Consider the following 20,693-nt stretch of genomic DNA (forward strand, 5'->3'; position numbering starts at 1 on the left):
GGGTTATGAAATCAGCCATCTATCCTAGCCCACTGGGCACAGACATGCAGACAGACTCTCCTAGAGGGGTTATGAAATCAGCCATCTATCCTAGCCCACTGGGCACAGACATGCAGACAGACTCTCCTAGAGGGGGTTATGAAATCAGCCATCTATCCTAGCCCACTGGGCACAGACATGCAGACAGACTCTCCTAGAGGGTTATGAAATCAGCCATCTATCCTAGCCCACTGGGCACAGACATGCAGACAGACTCTCCTAGAGGGGTTATGAAATCAGCCATCTATCCTAGCCCACTGGGCACAGACATGCAGACAGACTCTCCTAGAGGGGTTATGAAATCAGCCATCTATCCTAGCCCACTGGGCACAGACATGCAGACAGACTCTCCTAGAGGGGTTATGAAATCAGCCATCTATCCTAGCCCACTGGGCACAGACATGCAGACAGACTCTCCTAGAGGGGTTATGAAATCAGCCATCTATCCTAGCCCACTGGGCACAGACATGCAGACAGACTCTCCTAGAGGGGTTATGAAATCAGCCATCTATCCTAGCCCACTGGGCACAGACACAGACAGACTCTCCTAGAGGGGTTATGAAATCAGCCATCTATCCTAGCCCACTGGGCACAGACACAGACAGACTCTCCTAGAGGGGTTATGAAATCAGCCATCTATCCTCAGCCCACTGGGCACAGACATCAATTCAACGTCTATTCCACGTCGGTTTAATGTAATTTCATTGAAATCACATGGAAACAACGTTGATTCAACCAGTGTGTGCCCAGTTGGATATATGTGATGTCATCTCCCTCCCAGAGAGCAGAGAGGGTACAGAACAGCCTCCAACACTAGCACCTCCCAGACAGGACCGGGTTAGTCCTAGGTTGTGTTCAAAATGGCACCCTATTCCCTATAAAGTGCACTATGTACAATAGGGCCCTGGTCAAAAGTAGTGCACTATGTAGGAAATAGGGTGCCATTTGAGATGAAGCGCTAGTGTACGGCCTGGATGGCCATTAATCACAGTACTCTGCCCTGTCTGTCCTGTCTGTCTGCTGGGCCTTCAGAGGTGCATAGTGTACGGCCTGGATGGCCATTAGTCACAGTACTCTGCCCTGTCCGTCTGCTGGGCCTTCAGAGGTGCATAGTGTACGGCCTGGATGGCCATTAGTCACAGTACTCTGCCCTGTCCGTCTGCTGGGCCTTCAGAGGTGCATAGTGTACGGCCTGGATGGCCATTAGTCACAGTACTCTGCCCTGTCCGTCTGCTGGGCCTTCAGAGGTGCATAGTGGACGGCCTGGATGGCCATTAGTCACAGTACTCTGCCCCTGTCTGCTGGGGCCCTGTCTGCCCTGCCCTGTCCGTCTGCTGGGCCTTCAGAGGTGCATAGTGGACGGCCTGGATGGCCATTAGTCACAGTACTCTGCCCTGTCCGTCTGCTGGGCCTTCAGAGGTGCATAGTGGACGGCCTGGATGGCCATTAGTCACAGTACTCTGCCCTGTCCGTCTGCTGGGCCTTCAGAGGTGCATAGTGCACGGCCTGGATGGCCATTAGTCACAGTACTCTGCCCTGTCCGTCTGCTGGGCCTTCAGAGGTGCATAGTGGACGGCCTGGATGGCCATTAGTCACAGTACTCTGCCCTGTCTGCCCTGTCTATCTGCTGGGCCTTCAGAGGTGCATAGTGCACGGCCTGGATGGCCATTAGTCACAGTACTCTGCCCTGTCTGCCCTGTCCGTCTGCTGGGCCTTCAGAGGTGCATAGTGCACGGCCTGGATGGCCATTAGTCACAGTACTCTGCCCTGTCTGCCCTGTCTGCCCTGTCTGCCCTGTCCGTCTGCTGGGCCTTCAGAGGTGCATAGTGCACGGCCTGGATGGCCATTAGTCACAGTACTCTGCCCTGTCTGCCCTCTGCCCTGTCTGCCCTGTCCGTCTGCTGGGCCTTCAGAGGTGCATAGTGCACGGCCTGGATGGCCATTAGTCACAGTACTGCCCTGTCTGCCCTGTCTGCCCCTGTCCGTCTGCTGGGCCTTCAGAGGTGCATAGTGCACGGCCTGGATGGCCATTAGTCACAGTACTCTGCCCTGTCTGCCCTGTCCGTCTGCTGGGCCTTCAGAGGTGCATAGTGCACGGCCTGGATGGCCATTAGTCACAGTACTCTGCCCTCTGCCCTGTCTGCCCTGTCCGTCTGCTGGGCCTTCAGAGGTGCATAGTGCACGGCCTGGATGGCCATTAGTCACAGTACTCTGCCCTGTCTGCCCTGTCTGTCTGCTGGGCCTTCAGAGGTGCATAGTGCACGGCCTGGATGGCCATTAGTCACAGTACTCTGCCCTGTCTGCCCTGTCTGCCCTGTCCGTCTGCTGGGCCTTCAGAGGTGCATAGTGCACGGCCTGGATGGCCATTAGTCACAGTACTCTGCCCTGTCTGCCCTGTCTGCCCTGTCTGCCCTGTCCGTCTGCTGGGCCTTCAGAGGTGCATAGTGCACGGCCTGGATGGCCATTAATCACAGTACTCTGCCCTGTCTGCCCTGTCTGCCCTGTCTGTCCTGGGCTGGGCCTTCAGAGGTGCATAGTGCACGGCCTGGATGGCCATTAGTCACAGTACTCTGCCCTGTCTGCCCTGTCTGTCTGCTGGGCCTTCAGAGGTGCATAGTGCACGGCCTGGATGGTCATTAATCACAGTACTCTGCCCTGTCTGCCCTGTCTGCCCTGTCTGCCCTGTCCGTCTGCCTTCAGAGGTGCATAGTGCACGGCGGAAATATTTCACATGTTACGCTATGTGCGTAGGTTAGACTTCCTATCACACTCTCTTGAATTATGCTCTGAATTCGGATGCATACTCTTTATTTTCTTGCCTGAGTGCGATTGGGGAGACAAACATGCAAAAAGGGACTTGGTTGGAAGGGCTGTCACTGAGTTTTGATTTCTGGAGACCACAGGATATAATGTTGTATGTGACTGATACACAAATCCACTAGATTTGACATAATGAGAGCAAACTGATTTGGCTCTGGGTTTTTCCTGGTACTGTAATTGTAGCTTATTACAGTAGGAAATACAGTAGATCACCTAAAACCATAGGCCTGAGATAGAGAGCCTGAACAAATCATCATGTATTTCACTAGGCTATTTTGTTAATAATTCAAGATCAATTATCCAAGTCAAGGAGTACACATAAAACACTCTTTTTTTAATCGCTCTGTTGTTTTGCTAATAGATTTTTCTGTGTTACATCATAGAAAATACAGAAAGGCCAAGGCATCAACATACAGAAGGACTAGTTCAGGGCATCAACATACAGAAGGACTAGTTCAGGGCATCAACATACAGAAGGACTAGGTCAGGGCATCAAGATACAGAAGGACTAGTTCAGGGCATCAACATACAGAAGGACTAGTTCAGGGCATCAACATACAGAAGGACTAGTTCAGGGCATCAACATACAGAAGGACTAGGTCAGGGCATCAAGATACAGAAGGACTGGTTCAGGGCATCAAGATACAGAAGGACTGGTTCAGGGCATCAACATACAGAAGGACTAGTTCAGGGCATCAACATACAGAAGGACTAGTTCAGGGCATCAAGATACAGAAGAGTTCAGGCATCAAGATAGACTTCAGGGCATCAAGATACAGAAGGACTAGAACATGTATTTTCTATTCTATTTACATTCTCAATTACAATACAATGATATTTTACATTTCTCCAAGTTTCTCTCCCGGTGTGGATGGCTTTGACGTAGAGTTTTCATGGTCTTGCTCCAGAGGAATGCACCAGACCCAGTCAGCAAACACACAACTGTGAAGTCTGACATTTTTCAACTTCCAGAGAGAACACTATTTGACCAGCAGTGAATCAAGTCACTGACAGCAGCAGCAGAGAGAGCTGCTCTGAATCTCAGGTCACATTAATAAGATGCTTTTCCAGCAGCTGCTCTTTGGCGGGAGCATGAATAGGGAGATATGTGTCCCAAAATTACACCCTATTCCATATATATATATATATTATATATATATATATATATGTGTGTGCACTATGTAGGGAATATGGTGTCGTTTGGGACGTAACCTAGGGGGAGAAGGAATTGGAAGCAGCATTGTTTTAGGTGTAGGGGTGATAGCCCGAGATATTTCATTAATTATTATGACTGGTGATAAATGAAGAATGGAAACAGTGTTTCATGGAAAGAATGGGAGGAATGCAGAGCTGGACTCCAAAATAGGAATTGAATCAAACCTTAGTGTTATCTGGAGCTGCTGTGAATCAGCCAATCAAACCTTAGTGCTATCTGCAGCTGCTGTGAATCAGCCAATCAAACCTTAGTGTTATCTGCAGCTGCTGTGAATCAGCCAATCAAACCTTAGTGTTATCTGCAGCTGCTGTGAATCAGCCAATCAAACCTTAGTGTTATCTGCAGCTGCTGTGAATCAGCCAATCAAATCTTAGTGTTATCTGCAGCTGCTGTGAATCAGCCAATCAAACCTTAGTGTTATCTGCAGCTGCTGTGAATTCAAACCTTAGTGTTATCTGCAGCTGCTGTGAATCAGCCAATCAAACCTTAGTGTTATCTGCAGCTGCTGTGAATCAGCCAATCAAACCTTAGTGTTATCTGCAGCTGCTGTGAATCAGCCAATCAAACCTTAGTGTTATCTGCAGCTGCTGTGAATCAGCCAATCAAACCTTAGTGTTATCTGCAGCTGCTGTGAATCAGCCAATCAAACCTTAGTGTTATCTGCAGCTGCTGTGAATCAGCCAATCAAATCTTAGTGTTATCTGCAGCTGCTGTGAATCAGCCAATAAAACCTTAGTGTTATCTGCAGCTGCTGTGAATCAGCCAATCAAACCTTAGTGTTATCTGCAGCTGCTGTGAATCAGCCAATCAAACCTTAGTGTTATCTGCAGCTGCTGTGAATCAGCCAATCAAACCTTAGTGTTATCTGCAGCTGCTGTGAATCAGCCAATCAAACCTTAGTGTTATCTGCAGCTGCTGTGAATCAGCCAATCAAATCTTAGTGTTATCTGCAGCTGCTGTGAATCAGCCAATCAAACCTTAGTGTTATCTGCAGCTGCTGTGAATCAGCCAATCAAACCTTAGTGTTATCTGCAGCTGCTGTGAATCAGCCAATCAAATCTTAGTGTTATCTGCAGCTGCTGTGAATCAGCCAATCAAATCTTAGTGTTATCTGCAGCTGCTGTGAATCAGCCAATCAAACCTTAGTGTTATCTGCAGCTGCTGTGAATCAGCCAATCAAATCTTAGTGTTATCTGCAGCTGCTGTGAATCAGCCAATCAAACCTTAGTGTTACCTGCAGAATGATGAATGCAAAGCACTGGAGCCAGAATGATGTGTGTCGTTTCATCTAAATGATCGTAGTGTAGATCAATATATATCAATAATTCCAGCGATAACCGATGTATTCGACGCACGTGACAAATACATTTTGATTAGATTTGATTTTGTTCAATAAATTCGATGAGAAAAGGGAATCTCATGGTGGTCTGAACACGGGGTCATTCTCATGATGTGTTCTTGTTATTATTGTTATTATTGTTATTATTGCCATAAAATAAGAAATCAACCTTTGAAACATATTTCTTGGACAATTGGCTCTTTTCGATAACAATTTCTGAGGACTCAGTGTTTTCACTTTTTCATTTCCCCAACAGTACGTTGGCAGAGACCTGTATATCGGTACCAGTAAGTTTAGTTCCTTCAGAGATCAGAATCAGACCCCAAAAACACATTGGTTGGCCACTACAAAGCACACTGCACAGCCACCATTCAAAGCAAGCTCATCATGCTGACGTATAGGCACACATAGTATCCCAAATGGCACCCTATTTGCTACATAGTTCACTACTTTTTGACCAAGGCCCATAGGGCCCATAGTGTCAGAAGTAGTGCACTATATAGGGAAAAGGGTGCCATACATTACACCACCAAGGTCATCAGTGATGTCCACACTACACAGTCCAATACTTTACAACTGGCCAAATCCCCATCTCCAACTGGCCAAGTCACCATCTCCAACTGGCCAAGTCCCCATCTCCAACTGGCCAAATCCCCATCTCAAACTGGCCAAAAGCCCCATCTCCAACTGGCCAAAAGCCCCATCTCCAACTGCCAAAAGCCCCAAAAGCCCCATCTCCAACTGCCAAAAGCCCCATCTCCAACTGGCCAAAGCCCCATCTCCAACTGGCCAAAAGCCCCATCTCCAACTGGCCAAGTCCCCATCTCCAACTGGCCAAGTCCCCATCTCCAACTGACCAAGTCCCTATCTCCAACTGGCCAAGTCCCCATCTCCAACTGGCCAAATCCCCATCTCCAACTGGACAAATCCCCATCTCCAACTGGACAAATCCCCAAATCCCCATCTCCAACTGGCCAAATCCCCATCTCCAACTGGCCAAATCCCCATCTCCAACTGGCCAAGTCCCCATCTCCAACTGGCCAAGTCCCCATCTCCAACTGGCCAAGTCCCCATCTCCAACTGGCCAAATCCCCATCTCCAACTGGCCAAGTCCCCATCTCCAACTGGCCAAATCCCCATCTCCAACTGGCCAAATCCCCATCTCCAACTGGCCAAATCCCCATCTCCAACTGGCCAAATCCCCATCTCAAACTGGCCAAATCCCCATCTCCAACTGGCCAAATCCCCATCTCCAACTGGCCAAATCCCCAAGTCCCCATCTCCGACTGGCCAAGTCCCCATCTCCAACTGGCCAAGTCCCCATCTCCACTGGCCAAATCCCCATCTCCAACTGGCCAAATCCCCATCTCCAACTGGACAAATCCCCATCTCCAACTGGACAAACCCCATCTCCAACTGGACAAATCCCCAAGTCCCCATCTCCAACTGGCCAAGTCCCCATCTCCAACTGGCCAAGTCCCCATCTCCAACTGGCCAAATCCCCATCTCCAACTGGCCAAATCCCCATCTCCAACTGGCCAAATCCCCATCTCCACTGGCCAAATCCCCATCATCTCCCCATTTTAAAACTGGCCATCTCCAACCCAGTCCCCATCTGACTGGCCAAGTCCCCATCTCCAACTGGCCAAGTCCCCATCTCCGACTGGCCAAGTCCCCATCTCCGACTGGCCAAATCCCCATCTCCGACTGGCCAAATCCCCATCTCCATGACCAAGTCCCCATCTCCAACTGGCCAAGTCCCCATCTCCGACTGGCCAAGTCCCCATCTCCGACTGGCCAAATCCCCATCTCCGACTGTCCAAAATCTCCATCTCCAACTGTCCAAAATCCCCATCTCCAACTGTCCAAAATCCCCATCTCCAACTGGACAAATCCCCATCTCCAACTGATCAAGTCCCTGACACAAATCTCAACGGTCTATGTGTCAGACAGAGGGGCGACTAAAGAACATGCCCAGGCTGAACAACACTGGAAGACACTGGGGTGCCGTTTGAGACTCAGACATGGTATTTTAAAACACTGGCCAACACAGTGGTGATGTCACTCATGTGGGCTGATTCAGCCAGTTGCCTCATTTGTCCTACTTCAGACAGAGGCACCCACCACACCATAACTCGTTAGATAAAACCCAGATGGAGTAGCCATCTAAGTTTCCCCCTAGATTTGTAATTATGCAGCCAGTAAACGTTCCAAAGAGAAACCTCTTGCCCACTGACTGCCGACTGACATCTAAGGAACCACCATCGTGGAAGAGGGGCTTTACTGGTTTATCTATTCTGCAGCCAAACTAGATCGACCAGTGTGATATCTATTCCTTAGCCAAACCAGATCGACCAGTGTGATATCTATTCCTTAGCCAAACCAGATCGACCAGTGTGATATCTATTCCTTAGCCAAACCAGATCGACCAGTGTGATATCTATTCTGCAGCCAAACTAGATCGACCAGTGTGATATCTATTCCTCAGCCAAACCAGATCGACCAGTGTGATATCTATTCCTCAGCCAAACCAGATCGACCAGTGTGATATCTATTCCTCAGCCAAACCAGATCGACCAGTGTGATATCTATTCTGCAATCAAACTAGATCGACCAGTGTGATATCTATTCTGTAGTCAAACTAGAACTATTTTAATTCCAGAGATGTAATGAGCACAATAATGAAAATCAGGGAACAGAGGAACTAGTTTGAAGTAGGTTCATTTGAATGATCATGAAAAATGTTGATTATTGATATGAATAGCAGCAGTAAAACTGTCAAATGAGCTTATGTGTTCTAAATACTAGTAACATAGCCTTCCTCTGTGTGCGAAGAACTCAGGATCTAACAGGAAAATGTGAGTCTCATCCTGATCCAATCAGATGTCAGAATTCCCAGACTCTACCAGGGCCAGGGGTTAATCCCTCCATCATCCCCTTCCTTCCTCCCTCCCTTCTCCTTCCCCTCCTCCATCCCTCCTCCTTCCCCTCCTCCATCCCTCCTCCTTCCCCTCCTCCTTCCCCTCCTCCTTCCCCCTCCTCCATCCCTCCTCCTTCCCCTCCTCCATCCCTCCTCCTTCCCCTCCTCCATCCCTCCTCCTTCCCCTCTTCCATTCCTCCTCCCCTCCTTCATTCCTCCTTCACGCGTCACTGTGTCGTTAGACAGGACCGTTATAAATGGCTCTGCACACACTTCTGAAGCACGCCAAAGGGATTTACAGAGCTTCAGCAAGATACAAAGGAGGGAAAAGTCTACACAGAGAAAACGACCTTTCACTGAATCAGGATGTCTAAGCTTGCAGAGAGAACCCTTTTCGTTTTCTACATTTCAACACAGGTAAATAAATTCAGTTGACGTTACAGAGTAGGCTCATCCAAACTATATTATGTGAAGAATATAAAAGCAAGGAGCAACAACTTTGAAAAGTCACACTTGAACACAGTTTTCCCTTTTTTTCTCCAGATTTGCTCCCAGATCTTGGCGCAGGTGTGTCAGACAAGGTGCCTCTGTCCGCAGGAGCCTCCGATGTGCGCCCCCGGGGTCCAGTTGATTCTGGATGACTGCGCATGCTGTCTGGTCTGTGCGAGGCAGAAAGGAGAGGCGTGCTCGGAAATAAGTCCCTGTGATACACACAGGGGTCTGAACTGCGACTACACGGCCGATGTACACCAGAGGACAGGTGTCTGTGTCGGTGAGTCATTTGTTAATTATGTTGAACCAGTGATGTTCTAGTGTAGGTGTCAGAACGGGGTAGATTCCCTGGCCTTGTCTCAATTGGATTTGCTCAACTCCTGCGTACCTCTCGTCTTCTCTCGCCTCCTTTTGGAAAAGGTCAAAGGTAATCGAAGAGTGGCAGAGGGGACCCCGCCCCTATCTAAGAGCAATTGATGATGATGATGATGATGATGATGATGATGATGATGATGATGATGATGATGATGACAATTCACATTCATTTGAAGACACAAACACTTACACTTGGATTTTATCCAGATATGAGTATTGGAAATTAAAAATGTCAAATAATGATTTGTGCTTTTCTTGTGTCCTCCTCTCTTCCACAGCACATGAGGGAGACATCTGCCTCTTGGACGGTTCAGTGTACCAGAACGGAGAGACCTTCTTCCCCAGCTGCAAGTATCAGTGCACCTGCAGGGACGGTCAGATCGCCTGCGTGCCGCGCTGCAACCTGGACGTGATGCTGCCGGGCCCAGACTGCCCTCTACCCAGGAAGGTGGCGGTCCCAGGGGAGTGCTGTGAGAAGTGGGTATGTGAGCCCCAACCAGAGGCCAGTGCCTTGGGCAGCTTTGCCATGGCTGGTAAGCACTCAGTCTATCTGCACTCAAATCAGATCAAAATGTTATTTGTCACATGTGCTGAATACAACAGGTGTTGTAGACCTTACAGTGAAATGCTGAATACAACAGGTGTAGTAGACCTTACAGTGAAATGCTGAATACAACAGGTGTAGTAGACCTTACAGTGAAATGCTGAATACAACAGGTGTAGTAGACCTTACAGTGAAATGCTGAATACAACAGGTGTAGGTAGACCTTACAGTGAAATGCTGAATACAACAGGTGTAGTAGACCTTACAGTGAAATGCTGAATACAACAGGTGTAGTAGACCTTACAGTGAAATGCTGAATACAACAGGTGTAGTAGACCTTACAGTGAAATGCTGAATACAACAGGTGTAGTAGACCTTACAGTGAAATGCTGAATACAACAGGTGTAGTAGACCTTACAGTGAAATGCTGAATACAACAGGTGTAGTAGACCTTACAGTGAAATGCTGAATACAACAGGTGTAGTAGACCTTACAGTGAAATGCTGAATACAACAGGTGTAGTAGACCTTACAGTGAAATGCTGAATACAACAGGTGTAGTAGACCTTACAGTGAAATGCTGAATACAACAGGTGTAGTAGACCACACAGTGAAATGCTGAATACAACAGGTGTAGTAGACCTTACAGTGAAATGCTGAATACAACAGGTGTAGTAGACCTTACAGTGAAATGCTGAATACAACAGGTGTAGTAGACCTTACAGTGAAATGCTGAATACAACAGGTGTAGGTAGACCTTACAGGGAAATGCTGAATACAACAGGTGTAGTAGACCTTACAGTGAAATGCTGAATACAACAGGTGTAGTAGACCTTACAGTGAAATGCTGAATACAACAGGTGTAGTAGACCTTACAGGGAAATGCTGAATACAACAGGTGTAGGTAGACCTTACAGTGAAATGCTGAATACAACAGGTGTAGTAGACCTTACAGTGAAATGCTGAATACAACAGGTGTAGTAGACCTTACAGTGAAATGCTGAATACAACAGGTGTAGTAGACCTTACAGTGAAATGCTGAATACAACAGGTGTAGTAGACCTTACAGTGAAATGCTGAATACAACAGGTGTAGTAGACCTTACAGTGAAATGCTGAATACAACAGGTGTAGTAGACCTTACAGTGAAATGCTGAATACAACAGGTGTAGTAGACCTTACAGTGAAATGCTGAATACAACAGGTGTAGTAGACCTTACAGTGAAATGCTGAATACAACAGGTGTAGTAGACCTTACAGTGAAATGCTGAATACAACAGGTGTAGTAGACCTTACAGTGAAATGCTGAATACAAAGGTGTAGTAGACCTTACAGTGGTGAATACAACAGGTGTAGACCTTACAGTGAAATGCTGAATACAACAGGTGTAGTAGACCTTACAGTGAAATGCTGAATACAACAGGTGTAGTAGACCTTACTGTGGTGAAATGCTGAATACAACAGGTGTAGTAGACCTTACAGTGAAATGCTGAATACAACAGGTGTAGTGAAATGCTGAAGACAACAGGTGTAGTAGACCTTACAGTGAAATGCTGAATACAACAGGTGTAGGTAGACCTTACAGGGAAATGCTGAATACAACAGGTGTAGGTAGACCTTACAGTGAAATAATTTCTGACAAGCCCTTAACCAACAATGCAGTTTTAAGAAAAATAAGTGTTAAGTAATAAAAAATAGATAAGTAAAAAAGTATTAAATAACAAATAACAAATAATTAAAGAGCATCAGTAAAATAACAATTAAATATCAAATAACAATGAATTAAAGAGTAGCAGTAAAATAACAGTCTCTAGTGTCCTACATAGCAGATAGGGTTCCAGTGGGACGCAGTTCCTCTCTCTACTTCTCTCTGCTTCTGACGTGACTGGTACTGTGGTGCAAGCCACAAAGTCAAGAGACAGATTCTGGCATGCCTCTAGGTTGACCTGGCTGGCTCTGTGTGAAGGGAAATGCTGAATTGCCTCGGAGATACAGAGAGAGAGACTCACAAAGCAAGTTGATTTATCCCCGGAAGCCTCGGTGTAGAACTCTGGAGCCAAAACATTCCATTTCGTGTTCTCTGGAATGTGATGCACCAGGATCGTTCTTAATCTGTGATCAATGGACTTTAGGCACCTAAAGAAATTCCGATAGAACTGTGAATTGTATTACCTGTATACCGATTATACACCAATGTAGGGGAATTAATTATGCAAACCACACAGATCCCAATACCAGCCAAACATACGTTTCCTCTGATGCACTTTTGCCCAGTACCCACTGTTACATCCATCAATCTAGTGTGCATCTGTATTTCCTATGGCAACAACATCTGTCTCATCCGGTGTGTCTCTCCCTGTCCTCCCGTACAGCCTACAGACAACAGGAGACAGTGGGGTTTGACTAAGGTGGGACCCCAGTACTAACTGCATAGAGCAGACTACGGAGTGGGGCGCCTGCTCTCGGACCTGTGGCATGAGCATCTCCACCCGGGTCACCAACAAGAACCCCGCTGTGAGATAAGCAGATGCGTCTGTGCATCGTCAGGCCCTGCGACAAACAGCAGCAGGATGTTCCTAAGGTAGGATACTCAACCCACTGTTACTATACTAATACCAGTAGCAGGATGTTCCTAAGGTAGGATACTCAACCCACTGTTACTATACTAATACCAGTAGCAGGATGTTCCTAAGGTAGGATACTCAACCCACTGTCACTATACTAATACCAGTAGCAGGATGTTCCTAAGGTAGGATACTCAACCCACTGTTACTATACTAATACCAGTAGCAGGATGTTCCTAAGGTAGGATACTCAACCCACTGTCACTGTACTAATACCAGTAGCAGGATGTTCCTAAGGTAGGATACTCAACCCACTGTTACTATACTAATACCAGTAGCAGGATGTTCCTAAGGTAGGATACTCAACCCACTGTTACTATACTAATACCAGTAGCAGGATGTTCCTAAGGTAGGATACTCAACCCACTGTTACTATACTAATACCAGTAGCAGGATGTTCCTAAGGTAGGATACTCAACCCACTGTTACTATACTAATACCAGTAGCAGGATGTTCCTAAGGTAGGATACTCAACCCACTGTTACTATACTAATACCAGTAGCAGGATGTTCCTAAGGTAGGATACTCAACCCACTGTTACTATACTAATACCAGTAGCAGGATGTTCCTAAGGTAGGATACTCAACCCACTGTTACTATACTAATACCAGTAGCAGGATGTTCCTAAGGTAGGATACTCAACCCACTGTTACTATACTAATACCAGTAGCAGGATGTTCCTAAGGTAGGATACTCAACCCACTGTTACTATACTAATACCAGCAGTAGGATATTCCTAATACAACCCACTGTTACTATACTAATACCAGTAGCAGGATGTTCCTAAGGTAGGATACTCAACCCACTGTTACTATACTAATACCAGTAGCAGGATATTCCTAAGGTAGGATACTCAACCCACTGTTACTATACTAATACCAGTAGCAGGATGTTCCTAAGGTGGGATACTCAACCCACTGTTACTATACTAATACCAGTAGCAGGATATTCCTAAGGTAGGATACTCAACCCACTGTTACTATACTAATACCAGTAGCAGGATGTTCCTAAGGTAGGATACTCAACCCACTGTTACTATACTAATACCAGCAGTAGGATATTCCTAAGGTAGGATACTCAACCCACTGTTACTATACTAATACCAGCAGCAGGATATTCCTAAGGTAGGATACTCAACCCACTGTTACTATACTAATACCAGCAGTAGGATATTCCTAAGGTAGGATACTCAACCCACTGTTACTATACTAATACCAGCAGTAGGATATTCCTAAGGTAGGATACTCAACCCACTGTTACTATACTAATACCAGTAGCAGGATGTTCCTAAGGTAGGATACTCAACCCACTGTTACTATACTAATACCAGCAGTAGGATATTCCTAAGGTAGGATACTCAACCCACTGTTACTATACTAATACCAGCAGTAGGATATTCCTAAGGTAGGATACTCAACCCACTGTTACTATACTAATACCAGCAGTAGGATATTCCTAAGGTAGGATACTCAACCCACTGTTACTATACTAATACCAGTAGCAGGATGTTCCTAAGGTAGGATACTCAACCCACTGTTACTATACTAATACCAGTAGCAGGATGTTCCTAAGGTAGGATACTCAACCCACTGTCACTATACTAATACCAGTAGTAGGATATTCCTAAGGTAGGATACTCAACCCACTGTCACTATACTAATACCAGTAGCAGTAGGATATTCCTAAGGTAGGATACTCAACCCACTGTTACTATACTAATACCAGTAGCAGGATGTTCCTAAGGTAGGATACTCAACCCACTGTTACTATACTAATACCAGCAGTAGGATATTCCTAAGGTAGGATACTCAACCCACTGTTACTATACTAATACCAGCAGTAGGATATTCCTAAGGTAGGATACTCAACCCACTGTTACTATACTAATACCAGCAGTAGCAGGATATTCCTAAGGTAGGATACTCAACCCACTGTTACTATACTAATACCAGCAGTAGGATATTCCTAAGGTAGGATACTCAACCCACTGTTACTATACTAATACCAGCAGCAGGATATTCCTAAGGTAGGATACTCAACCCACTGTTACTGTACTAATACCAGCAGTAGGATATTCCTAAGGTAGGATACTCAACCCACTGTTACTATACTAATACCAGCAGTAGGATATTCCTAAGGTAGGATACTCAACCCACTGTCACTGTACTAATACCAGCAGTAGGAATTCCAGGATACTCAACCCACTGTCACTATACTAATACCAGCAGAAGGATATTCCTAAGGTAGGATACTCAACCCACTGTTACTTACTAATAGCAGCAGTAGGATATTCCTAAGGTAGGATACTCAACCCACTGTCACTGTACTAATACCAGCAGTAGGATATTCCTAAGGTGGGATACTCAACCCACTGTTACTGTACTAATACCAGCAGAAGGATATTCCTAAGGTGGGATACTCAACCCACTGTTACTGTACTAATACCAGCAGTAGGATATTCCTAAGGTAGGATACTCAACCCACTGTTACTATACTAATACCAGCAGTAGGATATTCCTAAGGTAGGATACTCAACCCACTGTCACTGTACTAATACCAGCAGTAGGATATTCCTAAGGTAGGATACTCAACCCACTGTTACTATACTAATACCAGCAGCAGGATATTCCTAAGGTAGGATACTCAACCCACTGTTACTATACTAATACCAGCAGTAGGATATTCCTAAGGTAGGATACTCAACCCACTGTTACTATACTAATACCAGCAGTAGGATATTCCTAAGGTAGGATCCTCAACCCACTGTTACTATACTAATACCACAGTAGGATATTCCTAAGGTAGGATACTCAACCCACTGTTACTGTACTAATACCAGCAGTAGGATATTCCTAAGGTAGGATACTCAACCCACTGTTACTGTACTAATACCAGCAGTAGGATATTCCTAAGGTAGGATACTCAACCCACTGTCACTGTACTAATAATACAAACCAAATCCCAGTTGTAGAGGGAAAATACATCAGGAATTTAAATAGCAGAATAGAAGTTCAAGTGCAACATGCCATTCCGCCTAAATGCAAATCTTCCGACTAACAAAACTCACAAGAGCTCTGACAAAATACAGGAAAGAAGTATTCCGGGGTTTCGCCAACTGACAACCATTTCCTCCTCTAAATCCTCAGAGAGGAAGCAAGTGCCTGAGGATGAAGAAGGCGGTGAAACCCGTCCGGTTCAGCTATAAGAACTGCACCAGCGTGCTGACCTACAAGCCCCGGTACTGTGGTGTGTGTACGGACGGGCGTTGCTGCACCCCCCACAGCACCGAGACAGTGCAGGTGGAGTTCCAATGTGCTCAGGGTAAAGCCGTCAAGAAACCCGTTATGTTCATCAACACCTGCGCCTGCCACTACCACTGTCCCAGAGACAACGTTGTGTATCGACCATCAGACCTGGTCTACAGCGGTTACAGGTTATAACGCTGTTACCACAGACACAACGACAGTTTCTCCTATTCCTCCGTGACAGTAGTACTGTACTGTAGAGGGTGACTCTATATGTTCGTGACTCTATATGTTCTTGACAACATCTTCCTGAAGGTGTATGGTTGGTCTCATGAGGAGAATCTCAATTGCATACTTATGTTCCTCTCTCCTCGCCTCCTTTTCAAAACCCATTGGAGCGTGAGGAAAGATGTCCCTCCCCTCTGACATTTCCTCCAATGGGTTTCAAAAGAGGCGCGAGGAGAGAGTGTGCGAGATGTCCCTCCCCTCTGACGAGAGAGAGGGCGAGGAGAGAGGAGAGATGGGTTTGCGAGGAGAGAAGGAGAGAGAGGCGCGAGGAGAGCGCGAGAGAGTGTGCGAGGAGAGAGAAGATTTGTGCGAGGAGAGAGGGCGCGAGGAGAGAGTGTGCGAGGAGAGAGGGCGCGAGTGCGAGAGAGAGAGCGTGAGGAAAGAGGGCGTGAGGAGAGAGAGAGAGGACGCGAGGAGAGAGTGTGCGAGGAGAGAGAGAGTGAGGAGAGAGGACACGAGGAGAGAGTGTGCGAGAGAGAGAGAGTGAGGAGAGAGAGAGTGAGGAGAGGACGCGAGGAGAGAGTGTGCGAGAGAGAGAGAGTGAGGAGAGAGAGAGTGAGGAGAGAGGACACGAGGAGAGAAGAGGAGAGAGAGAGTGAGGAGAGAGAGAGAGGAGAGAGGGCGAGGAGAGAGAGAGGACGCGAGGAGAGAGGAGAGAGAGAGTGAGGAGAGAGAGAGTGAGGAGAGAGGACGCGAGGAGAGAGTGTGCGAGGAGAGAGAGAGTGAGGAGAGAGAGAGTGAGGAGAGAGGACACGAGGAGAGAGTGTGCGAGGAGAGAGAGAGTGAGGAGAGAGAGTGAGGGAGAGAGGGCGTGAGGAGAGAGGAGAGAGGACGCGAGGAGAGAGTGTGCGAGGAGAGAGAGAGTGAGGAGAGAGAGAGAGTGAGGAGAGAGGACACGAGGAGTACGCAATTGAGATTCTCACAGTCAGCACTTAGCCTTTACAGAATGGATGAGCTTTCTGCATCTGATATAACTGGAAACATTAACGACAGCGTTTTCCTTTTCTGCAAACGGCCTCAGTGATCATACACAGCTCCTGGGTCAGTTTTAAACAGACTCTGACTCAAACGGCCTCAGTGATCATACACAGCTCCTGGGTCAGTTTTAAACAGACTCTGACTCAAACGGCCTCAGTGATCATACACAGCTCCTGGGTCAGTTTTAAACAGACTCTGACTCAAACGGCCTCAGTGATCATACACAGCTCCTGGGTCAGTTTTAAACAGACTCTGACTCAAACGGCCTCAGTGATCATACACAGCTCCTGGGTCAGTTTTAAACAGACTCTGACTCAAACGGCCTCAGTGATCATACACAGCTCCTGGGTCAGTTTTAAACAGACTCTGACTCAAACGGCCTCAGTGATCATACACAGCTCCTGGGTCAGTTTTAAACAGCCTGACTCAAACGGCCTCAGTGATCATACACAGCTCCTGGGTCAGTTTTAAACAGCCTCTCACTGTTCCAGAGGTATTTCCGAAATAGCGGTTAGGCTACCTACAATCATTTCAAGTGCAATGTCTGCACGTCCAACAATTCTCCAGCTGCACGTCACAAAAGAAATGTCTGGTGAAAGCAACACCTGCTCACTGTTGTATTTGTTCTGGTGAAAACCTGTGTTTCTATCCCCCCTCATTCCTCTGACCTTTGACCTTGTAGATGTTTGCAGACTCTTGCCCTCTCCCAGGCTCTCCAGTCAACCCGGTCTTGGCCCACACAACAGTCATGTCGACAGCCAGGTCAAAAGGTTGTTCTTCATAATGTACTGCCGCTTTCCACAGCCAGCCTGTAAGTCTCAGCTCTTGGACCTCTAGCCCCGCCCCACTTACACGTCAGACCTGGGTCAAATACATGTGTCAAAACAGTGTGCAGGCTGTGGGTGGAGTTGGCAGTTTATGAGACTATTCCATTGGTTGCATTGTACAGGGCAAGCTAAGTCAAGTTAAGTCAAGCTAAGTCAAGCTAAATCAAGCTAAGTCAAGCTAAGTCAAGCTAAGTCAAGCTAAGTCAAGCTAAGTCAAGCTAAGTCAAGCTAAGTCAAACTAAGTCAAGCTAAGTCAAGCTAAGTCAAGCTAAGTCAAGCTAACTCAAGCTAAGTCAAGCTAAGTCAAACTAAGTCAAGCTAACTCAAGTTAAGTCAAACTAAGTCAAATTAAGTCAAACTAAGTCAAGCTAAGTCAGCTAAGTCAAGCTAAGTCAAGCTAACTCAAGCTAAGTCAAGCTAAGTCAAGCTAAGTCAAACTAAGTCAAGCTAAGTCAAACTAAGTCAAGCTAACTCAAGCTAACTCAAGCTAAGTCAGGCTAAGTCAAGCTAACTCAAGCTAAGTCAAGCTAAGTCAAGTTAAGTCAAGCTAACTCAAGCTAAGTCAAGTTAAGTCAAGCTAAGTCAAGCTAAGTCAAGCGCACCTCCAAAGTCTTTGGCATATATATATGTCACCCAGTTCTGATATATACTGTCATTGACTGCGACGCAATGTAGATTTTCCTTAAAAACAGAACGTTAATTTTCTACTCCTCCTATGGTCTCTTGTAGAAAGATACACGTTATGTGAATACTTTACTGTATAGTTGGCGCGAGCGTGTATTAAATATCCAGTCTGTGTGTCTTTATAAACCCAATGTAAATATGAATTCAGTCTGTGTGTCTTTGTAAACCCAATGTAAATATGAATTCTATATAGTGTCTGTGTGTCTTTGTAAACCCAATGTAAATATGAATTCTATATAGTGTCTGTGTGTCTGTAAACCCAATGTAAATATGAATTCTATATAGTGTCTGTGTGTCTTTGTAAACCCAATAGAAATATGAATTCTATATAGTGTCTGTGTGTCTTTGTAAACCCAATGTAAATATGAATTCTATATAGTGTCTGTGTGTCTTTGTAAACCGAATGTAAATATGAATTCTATATAGTGTCTGTGTGTCTTTGTAAACCCAATGTAAATATGAATTCTATATAGTGTCTGTATGTCTTTGTAAACCCAATGTAAATATGAATTCTATATAGTGTCTGTACATCTACTCTGGTTGTGTTTCGCTAAGCCTTTTCGGTCAATATAATAATACTGTACTTACTCATGATTTGACATTAAATATGTATATTTTCTATAACTTCTGATTTGTTTCTCTTTATTCCAACCGTCATGATATACCGTGTAGATAGATTGTTAGACAACAGTTGATGTACATTAAATTGACCTAAAACGGAGTCACAACACCTTTCATATAAGGTTAATGCAAAGTTAGTTTAGTGACAACCCCGTCGAATGAATGCGACATAAAATGCTTAATGACTATTAGAGACTATGGTGTGTTCTAACGCTTCTTTTACAAGTCTGTGAAATTACTGAACGCTCAAAGCTCTCCCAGAACGGGTGTATAAAACCACTATACAGCAAACAGCGACACCTTGTGGGACATTTAAGAAGTGCAGGAAAGTTATATCCAAGTATAAATTATCCATGACCATAACTGCGGTATCCCTGGTCCGGCACACTGTCCTCTCCCGGTGGTCTGTAGAGCTAATTGGAAAAGTACAGCACATCACAGCTCAGCTCCGACAGAAGCGTCAATGTGCCGTTCCACCTGCTACACACAAGCACGTTGATTTGGGAGCTGAGAATAACAGAGGGGCTGAGCGTCTTTATTTTCCCCTACTGCACTGTAACATAATCATCTATTATGCGTAAGTACAGTAGCTGTTTCAGTTTTCGCAAGTACTCATTACATTGTTGCGAGTGGTTGTACTAAATAATACTCAAATTACACAGGTTGATGTTGTTTCCACTGTGAACATCGGTAGTCAGTGTAGCTAGCTAAGTAATAGTAGTAGTTTATTGACTTCATACATCTTAGTAAAATAACTAGCGGTGTATAGCCGAGGCCAAATGCAACCAAAATGAAATTTTATTTCAATTCACAAGATAGAATTAACATGCACGTCAAGCCATCAATAATTAACTCTCTGTGATGATTGAGTTTGGACGCCGCCATTGCCCGCAACATGGGCAGTGAAACAGCTTTGATTTCAAAAGAAGCATTTCCCCAATGGCTGATTGCAATGCTGGACGCCCAATTTCTATAGTGTAGCAGGGCCAGTATGAGTGACCATTCATAAACAAAGACAAATCGGGTCTTATTCCCTATAGAATCCCTATGGGCCCTGGTCAAAACTATGAACCATGGCTGCGTTTACACAGGCAGCCTAATTCTGAACTTTTCCCCACTAATTGGTCTTTTGGCCAATCAGATCACCTCTGAAAGAGATCTGATGTGATTGGTTGAAAGACCAAATAGTGGGGAAGAAATATCAGAATTGAGCTGCCTGTGTAAACGCAGCCTATGTAGAGAATAGGTTACCATTCAGGACGTACAGTACACAGGGTGTCCAGTCATTTACCGGCAGACAGCTGGTAAAATACATTTTCTCTCGTCTCTCGCACTGAGATAAATGACTGAGAACTACAGTATATCATCGCTGTAGTGTTGAGACAGACAGACGGGTGTTGGCAGGGTAATCCGATGTGCCTCGATTCAAACCTTTATTGTAGGTCTGGGGAAGCGTCCACTGAGATTAGCAGGTTTGAGTCAGACCAGATTCACTTCCTAGATTTCATCCTTGGAGGAATGTTGTAGGTAGACATTTCTGTAGCGTTTAGACGACAAGTTAAAAGCCTGTCAGGATCTCTTGCCATTTAAAAAAAAAGTCACCTTTATTTATCTAGGCAAGTCAGTTAAGAACAAATTCTTATTTACAAGGACGGCCGACACCGGCCAAACCCGGGCGACGCT

At 45.7% G+C, this 20,693-nt stretch overlaps 1 pseudogene; it reads left to right on the forward strand.

Moving 5' to 3' along the window:
- The first annotated feature begins 8,630 nt into the window (after positions 1-8,630).
- LOC121843864 lies at positions 8,631-15,862 on the forward strand (annotated as a pseudogene).
- The last annotated feature ends 4,831 nt before the right edge of the window (positions 15,863-20,693 follow it).

Source organism: Oncorhynchus tshawytscha, unplaced genomic scaffold, assembly GCF_018296145.1.
Source record: "Oncorhynchus tshawytscha isolate Ot180627B unplaced genomic scaffold, Otsh_v2.0 Un_contig_11336_pilon_pilon, whole genome shotgun sequence".
NCBI classification, from domain to species: Eukaryota; Metazoa; Chordata; class Actinopteri; order Salmoniformes; family Salmonidae; genus Oncorhynchus; species Oncorhynchus tshawytscha.